At 46.1% G+C, this 17,217-nt stretch overlaps 1 long non-coding RNA gene across 1 annotated transcript in view; it reads right to left on the reverse strand.

The window, feature by feature from the left end:
- LOC112644571 (uncharacterized) overlaps positions 1-13,504 on the reverse strand; it is a 92,295-nt gene extending 78,791 nt beyond the window's left edge. The window contains exon 1 of the long non-coding RNA XR_007413689.1: positions 13,321-13,504. This is a non-coding gene — a long non-coding RNA (uncharacterized LOC112644571). The remainder of the gene's footprint in view (positions 1-13,320) is intronic.
- Positions 13,505-17,217: the final 3,713 nt, after the last annotated feature.

The raw sequence follows: 17,217 nt of genomic DNA on the forward strand, positions 1-17,217 counted from the left end.
TGGCCCATCAAGATGACAGTATCTGCCCATAGGGTTGTTGGAGGATCCCATGAGTTCTTTTATGTGAAGCATGACACAATTCTTGGCACATAATATGTGCCATATGAATGTTAACTTATATTAGCAATAAAGAAATCCTACAACAGTCCAATGAGGTGTTTAGAAATTATTCTATAGCTTTTAAGGGAATTGAAATTCAAAAAGAACCTAAGTGCCTGTCCGTGTTTACTTAGCTAACCAGTTCCATTATCTGAAACCCAAACACACAATTTCTGATTCTAACCTCACTCCAAGAGGCCTCCGCAAGCCCGAGGAAAAACTGCCTTCTTGGGATTTTAGGGAAGAATCCTTAACATAATAATATGACCATTGGTAATAATGTCTCTCAGTTCTTTCCAAATCCATAAAGATGCATTTCCTGATGAGTGACTGAGCTGTGAAGAAAGAGATGAGAAACTCTCATCCCTCTGAATTACTTGTGTCAGAATATTTTAACCATAGTACTACGGATAGTAAATTATCCTTATTAACAGGAAATACGTCTCAGATTGGAATCTGAGCAATCACATGGGCAGAGAAAAAAATGCTTTGACTGGCTCTTCGTCTTTTAAAGACAAAGGAGAGCTTTTCTATGTACAAAGTCAGTTGTCAAGATAGCCTTAGGGAATAAGAGTCTGCAGCATCTAATCCCGCTGCACAGCCAGGACGCCCGCGCTCCAGGTCTTCCTGATTCCAAATCCCTGGGCCTGTCTCCCAACACATGCTGCCACCAGAGGTCATTTGCAATTGCTCTCTTAAGAGCTCCAGGGAAGGGGAAAGGAGCTAGATAGGACAGGACGTGGAGGCCGAGAAAATTAAGTCCACTCCACTTTAAGTTCAGCGTTAGCACAAGTCCAGCCATCCCAGGCCCCTGTGAATAAGAGCTGAAATTTACATTACTTCAGTTACAGGAAAAAAAAAAAAAAAACCGTTTACAGCTTAACGTCCTAGAAAGCCCCATATTAGAATAAAAACTGAGCCCAAGCCAAGGGCAGGAAGCCCCTATTAGAATGAGAACAGAGCTCAATACCCTTGAAGGCACCATATCAAAATGTAAACAGAACTTGAGGAATTGCTCCAGCCCTTCTGGAGGTCCCCAAGACCAGCCCTTAAAACTAAGCTAAAACCCACCTCGGGGTCCAAGTCCCTGCTCCGCTGTGTCGGGTATACTTGGACACAAGCTCCAGCTTGTAAATAAACCCTCGTGTGTTTGCATCGGTGTCGGCTTCTCTCATCGGTGTGGTTTCTCGGATTCGCAATCTTGGGCACAACAGTCTGAGATAAAAAAGCAAAACCAAAAGAAGCTCGGACGCAGGCAGAGTGAATGCAGGGTTCTGAGAGAAGCGGCGGAGACCCGGGGGCTCGGTGGCTCTTCTGTGGAGGCCCCTGCAGACTGGGGGGCGGGATGCTCAGCCCCAGAGCCAGAGGACTCAGCGTCCCCACCCGCATCCCGCCTATCAGCGCCCAGTCTCAGGGAGCAGCACAGCGCCGCCCGCTGGAGGCCAGAGGCGCTGACGCCCACCCGGCCTCTGACCCCGCAGGTGCATCTCCCAGGCAGATATGCACCTGACAATCAGCTCCACGGCCCATCCCCAGACCAGGCACAGACCACTTGCTGCCACCAAGTGGTCGGACCACAGAGGCTGCAGAGCTTCAGCTCAGCCGGGAAAGTAGAGTCTAGCTTCCTTTGTACTTTGTGCTTTATTTTCATTTATTTTCTTTGATTCTTTTTTATTAATTGCTTTATTTTAATTTTTATGTATGTACCTTATATATTTCTTTCTTTTTTTTTTTTTTTACTTTCATGGTCCTTTAATTGTGTTTCTTATTTTGGGATTTAGAATCTTTTAACAAGCAGGCCAAAATAAACACAGAATCTGGTGTTTTTTTGGGAGGGCAGTTGTTATTGTTTTTCTTGGTTTTTCTTTTTATTCCTTCTTTCTTTTCTGGAAAAAATAATGAGATGGAGAAATTCACCTCCATAAAATAACATGAGGTAGTACTCACAGCCAGGAAGTTCATCAATACACATATATGATGTCTAACTAGAGTTTAAAACAATGATTCTAAAGATAGCAGCTGGGCTGGAAAAAGAGCACTGGGGGGCGGGAAAACTCTAGAAGAAAACTAGAGAATCCCTTACTGTAGAAATAAAAGAACTAAAATCTAGTCAGGCCAACGTTAAAAATGCTATAACTGAGATGCAGTCCCAAGTGGAAGCCTTAAAAACAAGAAAGGTTATGGAACACAGAGGCAGACTGAGGGAACTCAGCCACTTATTAAAACAATAACATTCATATCATAGGAAACTCAGAAGATGAAGAGAGAGAAAAGGGGGCAGAAGTTTTATTTGAACAAACTATGTAAACTTCTCTAACCTGAGGAAGGACACAGACACTGAAATCGAGAGCACAGAGAACTCCTAATAAATTCAACAGAAGCTGACCATCACCCAGGCACATCAGAGTCAAAGTCACAAAATACACAGACAAGAAAAGAATCCTGAAAGCAGCAGAGGTGGGGCTTTGGGGGGCGGGGTAGTGCTTAACCTACAAGGGAGGATAAATCGGTTTGCAGCAGATGTGTCCACAAACTTGGCAAGCCAGAAGGAAGTGGAAGGAAATATTCAATATGCTGAATGGGAAAAGTATGCAGCCAAGAATTCTTTCTTTTGCTTTTTTAAGAATACTCATCAAAATTTATTTAATCTCCCTAGGAAGAAATTAAAAATTTCTGAACATAAAATGCCATTTTCCTCAATCATAATAGCAAAAATTTATTTTATGTTTTTAAATTTTTTTTATTGGAGTCCAATTTGTATGAATTCTTTCTTCAGCAAGGGTGTCATTTAGGATAGAAGGAGAGATAAAGAGTTTCCCAGACAGGCAAAAAATAAAGGAGTTCATGACCACTAAACCAGTCCAGAAAGGAATTTTAAGAGGGACTCTTCTAGTGGAGGAAAAAAGGAGACCAAAAGCAACAAAGACTAGAAAGGACCAGAGAACGTCACTAGAAACACCAACTCTACCGGTAACACAAAGGCACTAAGTTCATATCTTTCAATAATCACTCAGAATGCTGATAGACTAAATGCTCCAATCAAAAGATATAGGGTATCAGAGTGGCTTAAAACATGATCCGGGATGCCTGGGTGGCTCAGGGGTTGAGCCTCTGTCTTTGACTCAGGGTGTGATCCTGGAATCTGGGATCGAGTCCCATATTGGGCTCCTGGTGGGGAGCCTGCTTCTCTCTCTGCCTAATTTTCTGCCTCTCTCTCTCTCTCTCTCTCTCATAAATAAAAACGTTATTAAAAAAACAAGATCCATCTGTATGCTGCCTACAAGATGCTCACCTTAGACCTATAGACACCAGCAGATTGAAAGTCAGGGGATGGAAAATCATCTATCATGCTAATGGACATCAAAAGAAAGCTGGAGGACTCATACTTATATCAGACAAACTAGATTTGAAACCAAACCCTGGGGGACACCTGGTGGCTCAGTGGTTGAGCATCTGCCTTCGGCTCAGGGTGTGATCCTGGGATCCCAGGATCGAGTCCCACATTGGCCTCCCTTTGGGGAGCCTGCTTCTCCCTCTGCCTATGTTTCTGCCTCTGCTTCTCTGTGTATCTCTCATGAATAAATAAATAAAATATTTAAATTTTAAAAAAGAAAGAACAAATACTGTAAGAAGAGATGAAGAAGGGCATTATTTCATAATTAAAAAGACTCTCTATCAAGATCAAACAACTAAATATTTATGCTGCCAACGTGGAAGTACCTAAATATAGAAACCAATTAACAACAAACATACAGGAACTCACTGATAATAATACAATGACAGGGGATTTTAACACCCACTTATGGCAATGGACCGATCATCTATGCAGAAAATCAACAGGGGAACAATAGCCTTGACACACTGGACCACAGGGACTAAACAGATATAGTCAGAACATTGCATCCTAAAGCAGAATACACATTCATTTCAAGTGCACATGGGACATTCTCCAGAACAGATCATATCGTGGGCCACAAATCAGCCCTCAACAGGTACAACAGGTACAAGAAGGTTGATATCGTACCCTGTACATTTTCGGACCACGACGCTATGAGACTTGAAGTCAACAGCAAGAAAAAATTTGGACAGACCAAAAATACATGGAGATTATGAACATCCTACTAGAGAATGAATGGAGCAACCAGGAAATTAAAGAGGAAATTTATTTATTTATTTATTTATTTTTAAAGAGGAAATTTAAAACAAATGAAAATGAAAACATGTTTCTCCAAACCTCTAGGATGTAGCAAAGGCAGTCCTAAGAGGGAAGTACATAGCAATACAGGCCTACCTCAAGAAACAAGAAGTCTCCAATACACAACCTAACCCTACACCTAAAGGAGCTGGAAAAGGAATAGCAAACAAAGCCTAAAGCCTACAGAAGAAGGGGAAAAAAAAAAAGGTGAGAGCAGAAATAAACAATACAGAAACAACAAAACAGTAGAATGGAATAACGAAACTAAGAGCTGGTTCTTCAAAATAATTAATAAAATGGATCAAGCCCTAGCCAGCCTTATCAATGAGAAAAGAGAAAAGACCTAAAGAAATAAAATAAAAAAAAAAAAAGGAAATAAAATCACAAATGAGAGAAGAGAGATCACAATCAACACCAGAAAAATAAGACAATTATAAGGGAATACCATGAAAGATTATATGCTAACAAACTGGGAGACCTGGAAGAAATGGACAAATCCCTAGAAATGTGCAAACGAGCAAAACTGAAATAGGAAGAAATAGAAAATGTGAACAGACCCATAACTACCAAAGGAATTGAATCAGCAAGGCACCTGGGTGCCTCAGTGGTTGAGCATCTGCTTTGGCTCAGGTCATGATCCCGGGGTCCTGGGGGATCAAGTCCCACATCAGGCTCCCCGCATGAAGCCTCATTTTCCCTCTGCCTATACCTCTGCCTCTCTGTGTCTCTCATGAATACATAAATAAAATCTTTAAAAAAGAAAAAAGATAAAAAGATGAGAAAGGACCCAGATAAAATCACAAATGAGAAAAGAGAAATAACAACCAACACAAGAGAAATACAAACGATTATAAGAGAACATTATGAAAAATTATATGCCAGCAACCTAGAACCTGGAAGAAATAGATCAATTCCTAGAAATATATAACATAGCAAAAATGAAAAAGAAAGAAATAAGAAACTTGAACAGACAGATAACCAGCAAAGAAATTGAATCAGCAATCAAAAATCTCCCAACAGGAGACGCTTAGATCAATAGAACAGAATCGAAAGCCAAAAGAAGATACAAACCTGTAACTCTATGATCTACAACAAAGCAGGAAAGAATATCCAATGGCAAAAAGACAGTCTCTTCAACAAACCCTAACCCTGACCCCAGGATAAGAACAAATGGTGTTGGGAAAACCAGGCAGCCACATGCAGAAGAATGAAATTGGACCACTTTCTTACACCACATATATATAAAAAATAAATTCAAAACGGATTAAAGACCTAAATGTGAGACCTGAAACCAGAAAAAGAAGAAAAGATAGGCAGCAACGTCTTTGACATTGGCCATTGGATCTTCTTTCTAGATATGCCTCTGAGGCGAGGGAAACAAAAGCAAAAATACTATTGGGACTTCATCAAATTGAAAAGCTTCCGCAAAGTGAAGGAAACAACCAAAGCTAAAAGGCAACATACAACATGAGAGGAGATATTTGTAAACAACGCATCCAATAAAGAGTTAGTATCCAAAATACATAAAGCAAATATAAATCTCAGCATCCTAAACACAAATTATCCAACTGCAGATGGGCAGAAGACATGAATGGACTTTGTCTCTGACAAGACATCCAGATGGCCACCAGACACATGGAAAGACACTCAGCGTCACCCATCATCAGGGAAATGCAAACCAAAACCACAATGGGATGTCACCTGACAGCCATCAGAATGGCTAAAATTAACAACAGAAGAAACAACAGGTGTTGGTGAGGCTATCGAGAAGGGGGAGCCCCCTTACACTCCTGGTGGGCATGCGAACAGTTGCAGCCACTGTGGAAAACAGTGTGGAGGGTCCTCAAGAAGTTAAAAGTAGAGCTACCCTCCGATTCCAAAATTGCACAGCTAGGTATTTACCCCGAGGATACAAAAGTAGTTTAGTAGATTCGAAGAGGGACACGCAGCCCAGTGTTTGTAGCAGCGTTATCAACAACAGCCAAACTGTGCATACAGCCCAGATGTCCATCGACAGATGAATGGGCAGAGACAATGTGGTAAATATACACACTGTGACATCACTCGGTCATCAGAAGGGATGAAATGAAGCCATTTACAATGACATGGGAGAAGTGGAAAGGACTTATGCTAAATGAACTCAGTCAGAGAAAGACAGATACCAAATACCATACAATTGCATTCACATGTGAATTTTAAGAAACCAAACAAACTGGCAAAGGGGCGGAGGGGGGCGATGAGAGAAGCAAACCAAGAAACACACTCTTAACCACAGAGAATAAACTAATAAATACCAGAGGAAGGTGGGGGTGGGGATGGGGAATCAGGGGATGGGGATAGTGGAGGGCACCTGTGACCAGTACCAGGCGTTGTATCCAAGGGTTGAATCACTATGTGGTAAACCTGAAACTATATCATACTGTGTTTACAAACAGGAATTCAAGTAAAACTTTAAAATAATAATTGGTAGGATTGATGAAACATGTGCGCACAAGAGATAAAAACAAAAAGGCAACTGAAAATCCAAATAAAGAGTATTTAGAGCCACAAATCCCCTCCTTAGCTCAGCTCAGTAGAAGCCTGCCATGTCTATTCTCACCCCAGCTTCAGAAGCCTGGATTTTGATTCTCTGGGGAGGCCACTGACTTGGTGGAGTCAGGCTATCTTTGAATCCAAAACCTAAATATAGTGCATAAAACTAAACTGCTGAAGATACTAGGAGGCCCAGTGCAGGCACATGCCAAGACCCAAACTCTAACCATACACAGACATAACCCTAAGCCTACACTTAATCCTAATGTTAACCTAACCCTTAAACAAGACTTATCACTAATCGAAAACCAAACACAAACCCCAAGACCGAAACACATTCACTGAACCTTCCTGACAACCCTCACCCTAACTCCTAAACCTATTCAAAACCCTTAACCCTGACCCCTACCTTAAATCTAACCCTAACCTCTAACTCTAACCTTAACTTAATGTACTCAAATCCTATTCCTAACCCTAAACTGTACCCTAACCCTAACCCTCTAACACTAACCCTATCTCATACCCCAAACTGTACCCTAACCTGTACCCTAAAACTAACCCCTAACCCACTCCATAACCCTATCTCTTACCCTTTTCCAAAACCGTACCCTGACCCTGACCTGACCCTAACCCTAACCCCTAACCAAACACTAACCCTAACCCTAGCCCTAACCCCTATCCTAACCCTAACCCTCGCCCTAACCCTAAACCTAGCCCTAAATTTAACCCTAACCCCTAACCCTAACTCACACCCTAACCCCTAACCCTAACTGCAAACCTAAGCCCAACCCTAACTCTAACCATAACCCTAACCCCAACTCCTAACCTCCAGCCCTAATCCCTAGCCTAAACCCTAACCCTAACTCTAAATCCTGTCCCTAACCCTAACCCCTTTCCCTAATCCCTAACCCCCATCCTAACTCCTAACCACTGACCCTTACCCTTATCCCTCACCCTAACCTCTAATCCATAACCATAATCATAATCACTAACCCCTACCATCTAACCTAACCCTAACCACCAACTGCCTCCCCTCCTCTAACCCTACCATTAATTCTACCCATTCACTTACCCTGTGGTTCTGAGTAGTCCCTTCTGATGTGGATGTGGCCCCCAACGGTGCCTCCAGAGTCCTCCAGGGGGTCCTGAGGAAGCCGGGCTCCTGTGAGTGCGGACGTGGCCCCATGTGTTCCTGAGTCATAGTCAGTGGGTCCTGAGGACGACAGGGGCTCCTGTCACTGTGGACTATGCCTCACATCCTCTGGAAGCTTCACAGCAGGTCCTCAGGAGGCCGGGGGCTCCTGTCAGCCTGGACATGGCCTCACGTCCCCCCAAAAACTCACCGCGGGTCCTGAGGAGGCTGTGGGCACCTGTCAGCATAGACGCAGCCCCATATGTCCCAAAGCCAAAGTGCAGGTCCTGAGGTGGACGGGGGTCCTGTCAGTGTTGACGTGGCCCCACATTTTCCTCAAGCCTCACCATAAGACCTGAGGAGGCTGGAGGCTCCTCTCAGCATGGACATGGCCCCAAATCTTCCCAAAACTTCACAGTGGGTCCTGAGGAGGCCGGAGACCTGTCAGTGTGGATGTGGTCCCCACATCTTTCTTAGGCCTCATCACGGGCCCTGACAAGGCTGGGGTCTTCTGTCTGCATGGAGGCATCCCCATATTTCCTCAAGTCTATGCAGGGGGTCCTGAGGATGTCAGCGTCCTGTCAGTGTGGACGTGGCCCCACGTCCTCCCAAAGCCTCACCGTGGGTCCTGAGGAGGCCCAGGGGCTCCTGTCAGCGTGGATGCGGGCCCACATCTTCCTGAAGCCTCCCCGCGGGTCTTGAGGAGGCTGGGGCTCATCAGCGTGGACGCGACCCCACGTCCTCCTCAGGCCTCCCAAGCACAGGCCGGCTCCTGTTAGTGCAGGTGGACGAGGGCTACTGTGCACGCGCGCTCCTTGGGCGGGGCCTGGGCTCAGGCGCCCCCTGCGGGACGCTCAGGCACTGCAGGAGGCCGTGCAGGAGGCGGCGTCCGTGCCAGGGCCCGCACCTGCCTCCTTCCAGACTCCAGCTGAGGCCTGTGAGCTTCGGAAACGTCTCACTGAAACGGAGCCCAACACCCGGCTTCCTCAGAAATACTTAAGGACAATGAATTGGAGCCCACAGGACGTGAAATGAAATGTGGACCAAACTTTTACCACGTCCCGCAAAATTCCCTCAACCCTCTTCCACTGTGGGCGGGACCGCGGGCTGGTGCAGCCGCCTTGGAAACAGTGTGGAGGCTCCTCAGGAAGTTACAAATAGAGCCGCCCTGCGACCGGCAGGTGCACGGCCTGGAGCTCACTCCGAAAATACAGATGCAGTGAGACTCGGGGACACCTGCACCCCAATGTCCACAGCAGCCGGGTCCACAGTAGCCACACTTGGGAGGAGCTTCGGTGTCCTCCCGCAGATGATGGATAAAGAGGATGGGAGATAGATGATGGTCATAGAGAGAGGAATGTTACTCAGCTATCAAAGAGAAGGAAATCTTGCCATTTGCAATGACGCGGATAGAACTAGAGGGATCCTGTTAAGTGAAATAAGTCAGTCAGGAAAGAAAATGACCGTGTGGTGTCATTCATAGGAGACATTAAAGAAGCAAAGCAGATGGACATCTGTGAAGGGAAGGAAAACCAAATAAGATGAAAACAGAGATGGAGGAAAAAGAGACTCAATCACAGGAAAAAAACTGAGGGTCGCTGGAGGGGAGGAGGGTGGAGGGACAGGGTAACTGGTAGAGGGGCATGAAGCAGGGCACGTGATGTCATGAGCACTGGTGTTATCTCCAACTGGTGAATCCCTGAATTCTACCTCTGAAAGTATAATACACTATACTGTTAATTAATTGGGTTTAAATTAAATTAACTTTAAAAAATCAGTTGACTGTATCAGTGCATTTTCTTCCAGGCTCTCTATTCTGCTCCTTCAGCTTATGCCAGAACCACACCCCTATGGGTTTGGTTTGTTTAAGTAGGCTCCATGCCTCGTCCACAGCCCAGCACAGGCCTAGAACTTATGACCCCGAGATCAAGACCAGGGGTGAGGTCAGGAGTCGGATGCTTAACCAACGGAGCCAGCCAGGGGCCTGAGAACCACACGGCTTTATCCTGTGTCTCTGTGACATCGTTTGAAATAGGAAAGTGCTGCGTCCAGCTCTGTCCTGCTTCTCCAACACTGATTTGCTGTCCAGGGTCATTTGTGGGGGCGGACAAATGTTATGAGTGCTTTTTCTATTTCTAAAATCGGCCACCATGATTTTGATAGGAATGACATTGGAACTGCGAGTGGCTTCTGGAACTGTGGACATTTTAACAAGATGAAGGCTCTGACCCCACGAGCCCAGGATGTCCTCCCAAAGTCTTGTAATTTTCAGTGTACAAGTCTTGCACTCCCTTGGTTCAGTCTAATTATTTTGTTCTTTTGGATGCTCCTGATAAGGAGTCATGTCCTGAATTTCCTTTCTGAGTGCTCATTGTCGGGACACAGCAAGGCTACTGATCTCTGTTCATTTTGTGTCCCACAACTTTACTGAATTCACTCATTAGTTCTAACAGTTTTTGGTGGAGTCTCTCGGGTTTCCTGTTTCTAATGCCATGTCTTCAGCAAATAGGGACAGTTTGACGTCCCCCTTACAGGTGTGGAACCTTTTCTGTTTCCTGTCTGTTGACTACGGTAGGACTTTCAGTGCTGAGAGGGGACTTCCTTGGCTTGTTCCTGCTTTTAGGGGAGACGATTTCAAGTTTTCACCCTTGAGGATGATGTCAGCTGCGGGTCTTCCTACACGGCCTTTAGTCTGTTGATATACATTTTCTCAAAACCCACTATGCCAAAAAAAATAAAAATAAAAAACCCACTATGCCTTTTTTTTAAACAATAAATTTATTTTTTATTGGTGTTCACTTTGCCAACATACAAAATAACACCCAGTGCTCATCCCATCAAGTGCCCCCCCTCAGTGCCCATCACCCATTCACCCCCACCCCCCACCCTCCTCCCCTTCCACCACCCCTAGTTCGTTTCCCAGAGTTAGGAGTCTTTATGTTCTGTCTCCCTTTCTGTTATTTCCCATACATTTCTTCTCCCTTCCCTTATATTTCCTTTCACTACCCACTATGCTTTTTATGTTGTATTTTGTCAAATGCTTTTTCTGCAACTCTTGAGAGGATTGTATGCCTTTGTCCTTTCTCTTGTTTTTGTTTTTAAGATTTTATTTATTTACCCATGAGAGACAGAGAGCGAGAGAGCAAGAGAGAGAGAGAGAGAGAGAGAGGCAGAGACAGTCAGAGACATAGACAGAGGGAGAAGCAGGCTCCATGTAGGGAACCGGACCTGGGACTCAATCCTAGGAATGCAGGATCATGCCCTGGGCCAAAGGCAGGCGCTAAACCACTGAGCACCCCCCCACCCCCCCACCCCCCCCTCCCCCCGGGCTTCCCCATGTCCTTTCTCTTGTTAATGTGATGGATCATGGTGACTGATAGCCAGAGGGGACACAGGTGGGAGATGGGCAAAATAGATGAAGCATATTAAGAGCTGTAAGTATCTGGTTCTCAAATAAATAAGTCACAGATATTTAGAAAGTACAGCCTAGGCAATCGAGTCAGTACTATTGTGACAACTTTGTATGGGGACAGATGGTGATGACACTTCTTGTGGGGAGATCTGAGTATGCACAGAATTGTCAAATCACTAAGTCATAGCCCTGAAACTACTGTAACATTGTGTGTTGACTGTACTTCAATAATATCAAAGAAAAGGGGTTTCTGATGGGACTCATGGTGGGTCCATGAAAGACATTAAAATGGTCATTACACATATGAAGGCACCTCTGAAGAGGGGATAAAGATGCTCACATGTCTTGATGTTAATTTTCAGATTTACTTGAGAGAGGGTGCAGTGGGGAGGGGTGGAGGGAGAGGGGGAATCTGGAGCAGACTCCTCACATACCAGTCACCAGGTCTGGGTGAGGACCACGTGAGGACCACAGTCACCAGGTACAGGTGAGACCCATGTGGGACCCAGAGCCACCACCAGATGAGGCTCAGGTGGGGACCAAAAAGGCCAGGTCCAGGTTGAGGCCCACGTGGAGCCCAGAGGCACCAGGTCCAGGTGAGGCCCAGGAGGGGACCAGAGTCACCAGGTCAAGGAGCGGCCCAGAAGGGGACCAGAATCCCCTGGTCCAGGTGAGGCCCAGGTGTGGAACAGATTAACCAGGTCCCAATGACACCCAGGTGAGGACCAGAGCGACCAAGTCAAGGTGTGGCCCAGATGGTGATCAGAGTCACCAGGTTCAGGTGAGGCCAAGAAGGGGACCACAGTCACCATGTCCAGGTGAACCTGATGTGGGAACTAGAGCCACCAGATCCAGGTGAGGCCCATGTGGGGACCACAGAAACCAAATCCAGATAAGGCCCAGGACGGGACCAGAGTCACCAGGACCAGGTGAGCCCAGGTGGGAAACAGATTCACCAGGTCAGGGTGAGGCCCAGGTGGGGAACACAGTCACCAGATCCAGGTGAGGCACAGGTGGGGAACACAGTCACCAGGTACAGATGAGGCTAGAAGGAAATGAGAGACACAAGGTCCAGGTGAGGTCCATGTGGGAACCAGAGTCACCAGGTACAGGTGAGGCCAGGTGAGGACCAAAGTTAACAGATCCAGGTGTGTCCCAGGTGGAGAACAGAGAAACCCTGTCCTGATGATGCCTAGATAGGTACCAGAGACACCAGGTCCAGGTGAGGCCCAGGTGGGGACCAGTTACCAGATCCAGGTGAGGCCAAGCTGAGGACCAGAGTCACCAGGTCCTGGTAAGACTCAGGTGAGGCCCAGGTGGGGATCAGAGTCATCAGGTCCAGGTGAGGCCCAGGTGGGGACCACAGTCACTGGGTCCAGGTGGGGACCAGAGTCACCGGGGCCAGGTGAGGCACAGATGGTGACCAGAGTCACCAGGTCCGGGTGAGGACCAGGTAAGGACCAGATTCACCAGGTCCAAGTGAGGCCCATGGGAGGACCTAAGTCACCAGGTATGGGCGAGGCTCTGATGGGGACCAGAATCACCAGGTCCAGGTGAGGTGCAGGTGGGGACCAGAGTCACCAGGTCCAGGTGAAGTCCAGGTGGGGACCAGAGTTACCAGGTACACGTGAGGCCCAGGTGGGGACCAGAGGCAACAGGTCCGTGTGAGTCCGGGTGGGGACCATGGTCACCAGGTCTACATGAGGCCCAGGTGTGGAACACAGTAACCAGGTCCAGGTGAGTCCCAGGTAGGGACAACAGCCACCACGTCCAGGTGAGGCCCAGGTGGGGACCAGAATCACCAGGTACAGGGGAGGCCCTTGAAAGAACCAGAGTCAACAGTTCGAGGTGAGGCGCAGGTGGCAACCAGAGTCAGCAGGTACAAATAAGGCCAAAGTGGGGTTCACAGTCACCAGGTCAGGGTGAGACCCAGAGGGGGACCAGAGTCACCTGGTCCAGGTGAGACCCAGTTGTGGAACACAGTAACCGGGTCCCAATTATGCCCAGTTGAGGACCAGAGTCAACAGGGCCAGGTGAGGCCCAGATGGGGATCAGAGTCACCAGGTCCAAGTGAGGCCCAGGTGGGGACCACAGTCACCAGATCCAGGTGAGTTTCAGGTGCAGACCAGAATCACCAGGTCCAGGGGAGGCCCAGGTGGGGAACACAATAACCATGTCCCAATGACTTGAGGACCAAGTGGGGACCAGATTCACCAGGTCCAGTTGAGGCCCAGGTGGAGACCAGAGTTACCAGTGAAAGGTGAGTCTAGAAGGACAACACAGTCACCAGGTCTAGGTGTGGTCCATGTGAGAACCAGATCACCAGGTACAGGTGAGGCCCAGGTGGGAACCAGAGTCAGCAGGTCCGGGTGAGGCCAAGATGGGGACCACACTCACAAGGTCCAGGTGAAACCAAGCTGAGGACCAGAGTCACCAAATCCAGGTGAGGCCCGGGGTGGGGGGGACTGGAGTCACCAGGGACAGGTGAGGCTAGAAGAACAGCAGAGACACCAGGTCCAGGTGAGATTCATGTGGGAACCAGAGTCACCACGTCCAGGTGAGGCCCAGGTGAGGACCAAAGTTAAATGTTCCAGAGTCTCACTTGGGAAACAGAGTAACCATATCCCGATCATGCCCAGGTGGGTACAAGAGTCACCAGGTCCAGGTGAGGCACACGTGAGGACCAGAGTCACCAGGTCCAGGTCATACCCAGGAGGGGACCAGATTCACCAGGCACAGGTGAGGCCCAGGTGGAACAGAGTCACCTGGTCTGGGTGAGGCCCAGGTGGGGACAAAAGTCATAAGACCAGTTGAGGCCCAGGTGGGAACACAGTCACCCAGTCCAGGTGAGGCCAAGGTATGTACCAGAGGCACCAGGTCCAGCTGAGGCCCAGTTGGGGACTGGAGTGACCAAGTATAGGTTAGGTTAGAAGGACACCACAGTCATAAAAACGCAGCTAGTTGAAAGCTGGATTCTAGGCATGCTTCCTTGTGAGAGCTGAGCTCAGGGCAGGACCCTCCCGCATCCTGACTGCCTGTAGACATAGCTCCTATCATCCTTAAGTGAGGTGCTGGAAGAGGTTGTGTGCAAAGCATGTGGAAGTGTCAGGCCTGTATTCACGTGTATCTGAGTTCAATACAGGGATTTCCAACAGCCTTGTTCAATTAGAGTCGTGCTAGGTTTTAACTCCCATAAATGAGTGGCAAGCAGACATCTGCCTGCAAGGGATACACATTTCTGAGAGTTGAGCTTATGGCCTGTACCTCCCACATCCTGCCTGCAGGTACACTTCACTCCTAACAGGCCTAAGTTCGATGCGTGACAGAAGTGTTGTGAGAGGTAAGTGGAAGGTGCAGGCCCAAAAGACTAGTCTCTCCAAGCTCAATCCAGCGATTTCCGAGGAATTCTTGTCATAGATTGGTGCTACATATTAAGTTCCATACATGAGAAGCTAGTTGAACGCAGTGTCCAAAGGGATCTTGCTTCTGAGAGTGAGCTCACACCCAGTCCTTCACAGTTCCACACTGCCTGCAGATGGAGTTTGAACATCCTCACTAGAGATGTTTGCCAGAAGCTCATGGGACACAAGGGGCAAGCTGCAGGCTTCAATGGTTGTGTCTCCAGGTGCAGTAGAGTGATATTCATGGAACCTCCTGACTTACAATGCTGCTACGATCTCATGGCCATAAGAACGCAGCTAGTTGAAAGCTGGCTTCTAGGCATGCTTCCTTGCAAGAGCTGAGCTCAGGACAGGACCCTCCTGCATCCTGACTGCCTGTAGACATAGCTCCTATCATCCTTAAGTTAGGTGCTGGAAGAGGTTGTGTGCAAAGCATGTGGAAGTGTCAGGCCTGTACTCACCCATATCTGAGTTCAATACAGCGATTTCCAACAGCCTTCTTCAATTAGAGTGTAGCTAGGTTCTAACTCCCATGTATGAGTGGATAGCAGACATCTGCCTCTCAAGACTGATGAATCATGTTGATAGTATCTATCCTTTATATGATATAATAAAAATGGCAGTATATCTCTGTATATAATCCACAATCACAGTTCAATCATGAGATAAACAACAGACATGTCCAAACTGAGGGAAATTTTACAAAATACTCTACTTCTCAAAGTGTTCCAGTTCAACAACAACAAGGAAAGCCTGAAAAACTGTCACAATCCAGAGGAGCCTAAGAAAACATGAGGACAAGTGTAATGTGATGTGAGGGATGGTAACTTAGCAAAAACTAAGGATGTCTGAATAAAGTATGGTCTTTGGTTAATGCGAATATTTTAATATTGATTCATTAAGTGATATTTGTACCATACTAATATAAGATATCGATAATTGGAGAAATTGAGTGCAAGTGCATGAGAATTCTCTGTACTATCTTCTCAATTTCCCTATAAATCTTTGTGTTTTTTTCTAATAAATAAGATTTATTTTGAAAATTGACTTAAATGAATCAGGCTCCAAGTGTGAAGACATTTTAAGAATAGTTTAATTAATTTTTGCCTTATTCTTAAAGAGTTCCTTCGATGGGAACAAAGTAAGAATTTTATATCAGAAGGAAAGAAAAACACTCATGAACACGTATAATGCCTCCTCAACCTGAAAAGCAGGAAAGGATAATAAATAGCAAAAATCACATAAAAATACTTCTATTATAATAGACACCATATTGCAAGTGCATTTAAAATTAGCAATGCATAACATTTATTTCCTTGACATTTGTCTTCCAAAGAGTTCACAGTGTTTCAGTGTCAGTTAAAACAGGGGAAGAATCTCAGGGAGGAATCCTTAACATAATAATATGATCATTGGTAATAATGTCTCTCAGTTCTTTCCAAATCCATAAAGATGCATTTCCTTTTTTTTAATAATGAATTTATTTTTTATTGGTGTTCAGTTTACCAACATACAGATTAATACACAGTGCTCATCCCGTCAAGTGCCCCCCTCAGTGCCCGTCACCCAGTCACCCCCACCCCCCACCCTCCTCCCCTTCCACCACCCCTAGTTCATTTCCCAGAGTTAGGAGTCTTTATGTTCTGTCTCCCTTTCTGATATTTCCCACACATTTCTTCTCCCTTCCCTTCTATTCCCTTTCACTATTATATATATTCCCCCAATGAATGAGAACATACAATGTTTGTCCTTCTCCGATTGACTTACTTCACTCAGCATAATACCTTCCAGTTCCATCCACGTTGAAGCAAATGGTGGGTATTTGTCGTTTCTAATGGCTCAGTAATATTCCATTGTATACATAAACCACATCTTCTATAAAGATGCATTTCCTGATGAGTGACTGAGCTGTGAAGAAATAGATGAGAAACCCTCATCCCTCTGAATTACTTGTGTCAGAATATTTTAACCATAGTACTACAGATAGTAAATTATCCTTATTAACAGGAAATATGTCTCAGATTGGAATCTGAGCAATCAGATGGGCAGAGAAAAAATGCTTTGACTAGTTCTTCATCTTTTAAAGACAAAGGAGAGCTTTTCTATGTACAAAGTCAGTTGTCAAGATAGCCTTAGGGAATAAGAGTCTGCAGCATTGAATCACAAATCCCTGGGCCTGTCCCCCAACACAAGCTGCCACCAGAGGTCATTTGCAATTGCTCTCTTAGGAGCTCCGGGGAAGGGGGAAGGAGCTAGATAGGATGGGACGTGTGGAGGGCACGAAAATTAAGGCCATTCCACTTTAAGTTCAGCGTTAGCACATGTCCAGCCATTCCAGACCCCTGTGAATAAGAGCTGAAATTTACCTTATTTCAGTTACAGGAAAAAAAACAATAGTTTACAGCTTAATGTCCTAGAAAACCCCACATTAGAATAAAAACTGAGC

This window comes from Canis lupus, chromosome 1, assembly GCF_003254725.2.
Source record: "Canis lupus dingo isolate Sandy chromosome 1, ASM325472v2, whole genome shotgun sequence".
Classification (NCBI taxonomy): Eukaryota; Metazoa; Chordata; class Mammalia; order Carnivora; family Canidae; genus Canis; species Canis lupus.